The sequence below is a fragment of the Pteronotus mesoamericanus genome, unplaced genomic scaffold (genome assembly GCF_021234165.1).
Source record: "Pteronotus mesoamericanus isolate MK-2021 breed Mesoamerican mustached bat unplaced genomic scaffold, CSHL_Meso_final contig_221, whole genome shotgun sequence".
NCBI lineage: Eukaryota > Metazoa > Chordata > Mammalia > Chiroptera > Mormoopidae > Pteronotus > Pteronotus mesoamericanus.
In genome coordinates, this window is record NW_026555092.1 from 14,329,173 (window position 1) to 14,338,420 (window position 9,248).

The 9,248-nt window shown below is 40.7% G+C and overlaps 1 pseudogene; it reads right to left on the minus strand.

Moving 5' to 3' along the window:
- Positions 1–6,432: 6,432 nt before the first annotated feature.
- LOC129069466 (proteasome subunit beta type-3-like) lies at positions 6,433–7,794 on the minus strand (annotated as a pseudogene).
- Positions 7,795–9,248: the final 1,454 nt, after the last annotated feature.

The window sequence follows — 9,248 nt, forward strand, 5'->3', positions numbered from 1 at the left end:
CTGGCCTGGGAAAGAAGCCTACACTGCTAGAGGGAGCAAAGTCAGAATGCAGCTCAGTCCAGCAAGGCAGGTCAGGACCTAATGGGAAATCTGTGTAATTACATCAAACGCCAGCCAGCATTTAGAGCTCCCCTTTGTGGCCCATGAGGACGTGACTCACGGCTTGGTCAGCCGGTTCAAAAAAAGACCGGGGTAGGATGGCTGCTTGGAGTGAACTAGATCAGCTGATGGCACCAAGGACCCAGATGCCAAACTCTGCCCTCGACTGCCTGCAGTACCCTCTGAAAACCTTAGGCACATTTTCCCTGACTCCCCCCTAACATAACTACCCTGGCGCAGGGAACTTTTTCTACTTCTCCCTAATGCATTCAGGCAGAAAAGACATTAACACTTCACAAGAAATGAAAAATCAAAGGAGGAAGATAATTTTTTACTGTATTTTTTAAACATTTGGGGAAGAAAAGTCAGATGTCAAAAAAAAAATCCCCATTTACATCTTTTAAAATACGAGCAATTAATATTTTTCCATGGAGGTTCACGCTCCCTCTCTTCATTCTGTTTGCAGGGTATTGTTAAGCCATGCTTTGTAATTTGTTGCATGTTTAAACATTCAGTCTGTATTTCATTTGGGCTACACATTTAATTCAGCCAACATGTTCATTTTAAGATCAATACTGTCATAACTCTGTTGAAAAATTAAATTATTGTAACTTTATTTACATTTCTTAAAAGTACTGTGAAAATTATTCTTAACCAGGACCTAATCAATGTTAGAGTCTAAAAATATGCCACTCTGCATGAAGCTATAAAAAGATTAATGTACATTTTTTTACAAGAAATTAGTAGCTTAATGAAGTGGATAAAAACGCTGTCACCATTTTTATTGGATCTAAATTGCATAGTAGTGGAGGTACAGTAAGTGCCTTCCACATAATGACATAATGAGTCATGACTGGCGCTGGAAGGCTAATTTGCCCTTAACTGACACAAAACCAGGGAATTAACATCCCCGTCGCTCTGCGCCAATAGCAGACGCATTATTTCATTGCACAGCAGGGTTTTTAACTAAACTCTTAACTGTAGAAATATTGATCTGTTCTTCTGTGAAATGATGAAATTGGAATTTTTTAAAAGGACGTCTTAAATTACGGCGGCGGCAGTGACATTTGCTTTCACAGGAGCATGCCTGCTGACGGAGCAGAGGCAAGAGAAGTTTGTTGAGGCTCATACCTGTGTTTTAGAGTCTTTAGTCAGAGAAGAAAGGAAGGGAGAATTTTGTAGGAGAGCGAATGCTGGCATTTGAGAAAATGACAGACTGTCTATAGGTGCTCAAGTTCTGGAGTAAATGTTCTTGAACATGTTCTAGCCCATAAACTGGTTTACTTTGAAGATTATTTAGAGCTTGCAAGTGTGGGGTAAAACATCACCAAAACAGTGATATTCAACTTAAGTCTGAAATAAAAACTGAGTGATAAATGGTAGAATGGGTAGAAGGAACTAGGGACCCTTATTAGAGACAAGTATAAAGCTGGAGACAGAGTACCACCCTGGTTTCAATCTTGGCATTCATTCATTCATTCATTCATTCATTCACTCACCCATCCTATATTCATTAGATGCCTACTAAGTGCCAGAGATAGATAAATGCAGCAACTATCCTGTGGTGGCTAACTACTGCTTCTGTCAAATAGTCTAATGCAACATATTTTTTTATTTAACCAAGTGAATCAAAATTCATCTTGTTTTAAATTTTTACAATAAACCTGGTACTAACTAACTGTAGATACTTTGAGCTAACACAATCCAGGATTTTAGAAGAAAAAAGAATGGTGTACTAACAAATACACATCTGATACCTTCTGTGTGTCTGTCTCTGACACATCAGAAAAAAAAAAAGGAGGGGGGGTAGCAAAATTAGAATTCTTTGTGCTTGAGGAGCTGGGGGACCAAACCTATTTAAGTCAATTCAACAAGCATACTATTATGTCACATGACCTAGGCCTGGGTGAAGAACTAGATGTGGTTAGATCCAACAGTTCTCAACAACGCTAATTGACATGAAGTCACATGGGGACAGACTTATTTAATTGGTTGGGATTATTTAAAATCACCTCAAGTGGTTCTAGAGTGCAGCTAGGGTTGAGAAACACTGCTATAAAGGCATGCTACATGCCAAGAGAAACTGCACAAATGCACACACCATGCTTAGAGAACTAAAGAACCTGATGACCAGGCTCCAACTAGGAGCTGAAAGGAATGGACCCACAGACAGGCCAGGTGGGGATGCACAAAAGAAGAGCAATTGGATACAATAGAAACTGCAAACAATAAATACAGTCTCCTACTCTGTTTCTAGGACCATGCTTTATTGCATGTTAAAAACTAATAAACATTTCCTCTGCATCTTTCCTTCAATTTTATAGGATTCTTTAAAATACATGTATAATTTTTGTTAATTATAAAAAAGGATACATATTCACTGTAGAAAAATTGGAAATCACTGTCAAAGATGTACAAAAAAGTGAGCGACTTTTCAAATCTGTTAAAGAGGTACAAGAATCAATCAGTTTAAAAACATCCTAAAATTGATTGCAAAACCATGTGTGAAGATTGTGTTCTTGAGCTCTCATCAACATGGAGCACCATCCTTTGAAAAAAATGCCTATTTGGTAAAGAGAGAAACCCATTGTTATTTTAACATGCATCTTCCTGTTACTCATGAGGTTTTATGGCTTTTCATGTTTTGGGCCTCTTCTACTTTGCACGTGTCACACGCTGATACCTCTTCCTTGTTTTATTTTGGAATGTGTCCCTTCCTGATTTGGGAAATTGTACTAATAATATTAACTTTTTCTATTTTATATTAGCAAACATTTTCCCTAAGGGTTTCTCTTGTTTTGTGTATAGTACATTTTGACATAAAGCTTCCCCATTCTTACTGTTTAAAATGGGCAATAAACAGAACTCTTCATTAAATTGCCTCTAATATCTTTTGTGTCACTCCTCCCTACACTCTGTGTGTGTTGACAAGCCCCTGGGACTTGGAGTCCAAAGCCACTCACTTGCCCGCTGTGTATTTAGGGCATGCCACTTCACTTCTCTGAGCCTCCGCTTTCCCCCATCTGCATCCCAGCTTTTGTCAGAATGAAATTCAGTCAATATTCTAATGGCAAGAATTTTGCTATCTTATTCACTGACAGATCCCCAGAACCTAGAAAAGGGCCTTGCACCATTTGGATACTTAATATTTGTTCAATGAATGAACAAACATCTGGTTTGGACCCTAGCTCAGAGCAGGCAACCAGTAAATATTGGTCGCCCACAGCAAGCCCAGACATCACTGTTCCTAAGAAGCCTTTCATGGGTCAGAAGTTGTATCTTCCAGTCCTGCTATTTATACTTTTCCCACTATTCCCCAGCACAGCAAAGTGGGTATTAGGTGTGCAGAAGGAGGCCAGGCCTATTCTGAGCACCCCTGGTGATTGCAAAATGCATAGACCCGGTCTAGACCTAGTGATGGCCCTTGCAGGATTTCATTATATATGTAGAATAATTAAAAGGAGAGATAAGATGAGCCAGAATGTGGGCTAGGAGCCTCACGGAGAAGTGAGATCAGGAAGAGAAGAGCAGGAGCAGGGAAGGCTTATTAAAGACGGGAGCATAAAGGGATTTGAAGGATGAGGACACTTCCAACACACAAAGAGGAAGCTGGCAGGCCAGATGGTAAACCACGATCTCGGCTTATTTTCATTCCTAAGACTATTGGCCGAATGCAGTGCTTGACCACGAGACAAGTACATTTTATATTCATGATTTCCCTCACCCAGACTATTTTACTTGCTCATTGACACTTGTACCATATGCTAATGTATTGGTTTCAAGAAAAGCTCTCCTTTTATAGTTTTTACACATACAAGGGGGAAGTTTGGAAACCTTATAAAAAATGTGAAATCCAGAACATTCAGCCAAATTAAGTTTTTCATTTTTGTTATAAATATGCTTCCTGAGTGGTTCGTGTTCAGATTCACAACTGGTTCTTCACCTTTTTGAGTACAGGCCCCTTCAAGAATACAGAGAAAAGCCAGACTTCCTGTGTCCAGCTGGTATATGTAATTTTGTACACAAATTCAGGAGCTCTCAGAACCCCTGTAGCCCATCCATTGACTCCTAGGGTCAAGGTGAACTCCTTGCATTAGAAGTTTGCCCTGAAGAGTATCCAGCAAACCTCAGACTTCAAATTCTGTAACCATTATGTTCTCTTTGGCCTAAAAAAAACACATTATTTTTAGCATTTTGCAACTAGCCACAAAAACTGGATCTTTCCAGTTCACTTCTTTCCAGAGATTATACCCTTTTTCACTCCCTAGCTGTCTAGCTCCTAGCCAAGAATCATGACCCATATAGCATATAGGTGTTAAGTTAGGATGACACCAGCTGCTATAACAAAGCCCCGTAATCTGAAAGACTTCATATCAGAGGCTTTCACTGCTTATTAACAGTCCAGTGCAAGTGTTTCTGTTCAGCAGACAAGCCTTGCACAGTGTGACCCAGGAATCCAGGTTCGTTCCATGTCAAGGCACTGCATTTGCAACAGTGTTGCCGTACACATGGGCAGCAATCTGGGGGAAGGGGAAAGGATCATGCCCAGATCTGAGATGAGAGTATTTTAGAAGCTAGGCCTGTAAGTGGTTTACATCCCTGCCACTCACTTTCTATTGGTCAGAATTCAATCACAACTCCATCCCTAATTGCAAAGGAGGCTGAAAATGCTCTTCTTGTGCCCAAGAAGAGGAAACGTGTTTTGTGAACAGGTATCCTGCCTCTGCACAATGGGTGTCTACAGATACTTTTGAAGAGCTCCTGGGCAAGCTGTCCAGAGTCCCCATGTCCCCATTATCCTTCCTCCTTACGCAGACTGTTTCTAAGGAGCTCTGCTACTACCTAGAAAGCAGATCTTTGCTCTGGCACCAGACACATGGGACTTTGGGTGCAAGCTCCGCCAATGATTAGCAATGTTCTTGCAAGTTCCTTAACCTCTCTGTGTCTCAGTTCTCTCATCTGTAAAGTGACCCATAACAGATCTAGCCTCATGACACTGGATGGATCATATGAGAGGGCACAAGTAAGCTCTTGGCACAATGGCTGGCAAGTTGTAAGCACTCAAATATAATACTAATGATACGAATAATTACTATAACAAAATAATACTATTATATTATAGGCTAGTCCAGATTTTGAAAAAGAGAAGAGACAAGCTAAGGCTCCCGTAATAACTGAGATAAAATGTGGTAAGGATGCGGCCTGGATGGGGTAAAATAAAAGAGTACCAATTAAACGAGTGCTTCTATAACCATTATCTTGAATTGGAAAGGAATAAAAAATAAACAATTTAGGGATTTAAAAATACATTGGGAGAGGACAGTCAGGACCTAAGGAAATATAAAGTGGCCCAGATCTCCAGTTTGGAGGTCTTTCAAAGTCACTCCCAGGCAAAATTAAGGTCTATTTGTTCTCATTCTTCAGGTCTCTGTGCTACATTTCACATTTCACAGAATACCTGATTTTCCTCTCACTGCAAAGATCATTCTGACTTCTTGCCCAGCTACCCTCCTTCCACTGATTGATCATGGCCTTCCCAAAGATGCCCTGTCCCCTTAGTGTGCTAGCTCAATCATCAGTTCAGCCTTTTTCCCCTCCATCCAGCTTCATCATGGTAGCTGTCCAGAGAGCAGGTCCACTGAGATCATGTGACCCCTGACACCAAAATGAGTTCCTTTTCGCCGAATAGCCTGCCTTTCTCAATCACCCTATTTCTATCAATAGACTGCCGCAGGGGTCATGCAATGAGGAAACAGAACCCAAGAACCTTCAGTCTTAGACACCTAACCAGGAAGAGATACAGTGCAGCAAAAGGCAACCTCCAAGCATGAAAGTAGCAAATAGCTCTATTTCCAAAGTCAAGACAGGTATGAGGGAAATGGTCAGTAGGGCTATAAACATACTTCCTAAGCTGTTTCCCAAAGCTGTAAAGACAATGCATTTTCTGGGATAAAGCCCCAGTACAGAGAGTTCCAGCACTGTTTTTCAGAACAAGATAGGTCCAGCTTGCTCAAATAAATTCACAATCCTTTCTCAGCTGACTCATCACCTGGAACACAAAGTTTGCCTGTCTTTTTTAATAGAAACTAGAGAGAGTACATGGAAATAAAAGAAGGAATATTTACAATTTACCAAAATGAGTGTATCAGTATCTCACTTTTAAAACAGTAAAGAATTGTAGAAGATTAAATTCCATTTTTATAGTCCAAGCTTCTGTTATACAGGTTATATTAAATCAATCATCTGATATCTGATTACTTTAGGTCAAAAGGCTTTTGGTTTTTTTAAGAAAAACTTTTATTTTTTTTTAAAGTGGGCTCTGGGAACATAAGGTTAGTGCATCCCAGTCTTCAGTGTCCTGGTGGTGATCTGTCCTTCTCAATGATACGAACAATGACTCCTGTGCCTGACACCGCACCACGGTCCCCAGCATTCCTCACGGCTTGTGAGACGGTTTCATACAGGTGTTCTGGATCCATCTTGGGTTCCCCGAGGGACTCATTCATCCCGTGTGTTTGATTGGCACAGGTGCCACTGACCACAAAGTTGTCAGTCACCATGAGGCAGCCAGTGAGGTCTAGAGACCAAATGAAGGGCTTAAAGTTCTTCTGGTGCAATCCAGCAATGACTGGCTGAGTGTATGAGGGGCCAAACCATTTCTCATACTAGAGGTGGGTCACCATGCTCATGAGGGCGATAAGGCTTCATCTGCTGACCTTCTTTCAACTCATACAGGTTCAGCTGGAACTTGAGGCACTGGGCCACAGTCTGGATGTCAGTGGTTAGCCCAGCCAGGCCTGTCGCCCATGGGAGAGATCTGGAAATCCGTGGTCAGCATCTCGGCCTGGATCCCAAAGCACCTGTTGGCAGTTGACAGCCACACAGTTCTTCCCCTTCATGGCCATGAGAGCACCTCCATTATAGGACATAGTAGACATGATTGCAGTGTAGTAGGACCTCCACTCACTACAACCTGAGATGCTTTCTAAAGTGTAAGATATCTACTTTTCCTCCCTGGCGGCTTGAAGATGGGCCACCATCATGAATGACACAGTAACTATCTGTACCAGGAAGTTCATGAACAACAGACTCAGTGGAAACAAATGGTCATTGAAGTCCTTCACTGTGGGAAGGCAATAATACCTGAGACAGAAATTTGGGAAAAACTAGCCAAAATGTGTAAGACCACACCAGATGCCATCTTCGTATTTGGATTCAGAACCCATTTTGGTGGTCAAGAAGACTGGCTTTGGCATGATTTGTGATTCCTTGGATTACACAAAGGAAAATGAACCCATAGACTGGTGAGGCATGGCCTGTATGAGAAGACCTTAAGAAAACAGAGAGGAACAAAATGGAAAAAGTCAGAGGACTGCAAAGGCCAACGATGGTGCTGGCAAAAGTGAGCTGGAGATTGGTCAAGAGGAGTAAAGACTCTTCAGTGATTTTATCTGTAGTGACTGCGCAGATTTTTCATGAGGATTAATAAACTTAGAACTTTTATGTGAAAATAAAAGTGTAAGTATCTTAAAGTATATGTTCCAACAGTTTTAGGCCAACACATTGGTATTAACAGGTAATTTGAAGTTGCGGGGATGAGATGCCAACTAGTTTCCTTCCGCTCAATTCCTCATTACAACTGTCCTTTTGCAATTTTCTCAATTATACGTTAACCAGTTTGGAAGATGCACTTATGTACCTAATTTTTTTACATTAAGGTCTTGGTAGAGAAAAGTCAAAGCTGGGGATTGTGGACATATGTGGTTCTAAAAGAAAAAAAAAACGCAAGTGTCCATGGTAGGATAGTGGGTTGCAGCCTTTTCCCTCACAATATTTAAACTCTTAAGTGTGAAATGATTACAACAAACCCTATTGGAGGCAAAGGAAGGTGATAAAAGCAAGTATTTCTACTCAAACATGTGGCCTTTCCCTGGGAGCATTTAAGAGCACGTACATCTATCTACAACAGATGGCATAAGCAGCAAGTAGTTTGCCTGCTGTAGGAATGTGGATAGAGTGGTCTTCCTAAGGCCCATTTATAACCCATAATCCATAAAGCAAATGATGTTATGACCTTCGTTCTATCCAACTCTTTGTTAAAAGCTGTTAACAGATACAATAAGGGAAAATTACAAACTGCTCCAGCTCCAATAAAACGTCCCAAATCAGCCCTGAATATTATTTCAGGGGAAGTAACGTCAGCAATTTTTTGGATCTCAAAGTTAGGTGTACACTTGGGTGATACAGGCAATTTCATCTTTGAGAACAGAGCCAGTGTGAGCCAGAAAGCTAGAAGTCACGTTTAAACGATACAACACCACCACCTAGAGGCTGGATACTAAGGCATTGGACACTACATCTAAACCCAGTGAAAAGCTGGACAAGCACTGCCTAGACTGGAAAGGCACCCGTGCCTTCACACTGCGCTGCAATGAGACGATTTAAATGAACATATGAAATCTTCAACATATGAAATATTTAGGATATGCTACAGGGTTCTCCAACATATGAAATATTGAGGACATGCTACAAGGTAGCAAAATAGGGTTCCCCCATCGTTACCTGCAAAACAGGCCCCCAACAGAGAACAGACCCACCCATAGCTTAAGTTCAGCAGGGAAAGGACAAAGTAGGCTTTTGTGAAGGATGTGGCATTTAAGCTTAGATTAGTAGGGTAATTAATTTCTACAGGACAAGGGTAGCAAATTCCAGGCTCAAGAACAACATAAGCTACTAAGCTCAATTGTGAAACATACGAACTTTACAACCAGTTCCTTGATGCTTAAGACATTTGAAAAAGAGAGTAAAAATCATTACTTCCAATCCTGTTGAAAACGTTTTAGTAAAGTGTCCTTTGGTATACTTATTATATTCTGTTTGAATAAGCATTTCATAAAGGGTCAAAAAAACTTACAAACATGGGATATAAACTAAGGTAGACTTCTCTATTGCAGGTCTTCTCAAATATTGCATCTTTAATATTTGCAATCTAAAGAATACTGATCTTTAGTATTTGACTGCACATAGTAAATTTCCAAGAAGAGTACAGAATGCTGTGTCCCAAATTTAACGATCAAATTCATTTTCTGCAAAACATCTCATGAGCAAATCCTCCCTCCTTGGGGAAGGAGGGTCCAGTGGCAGTTTAA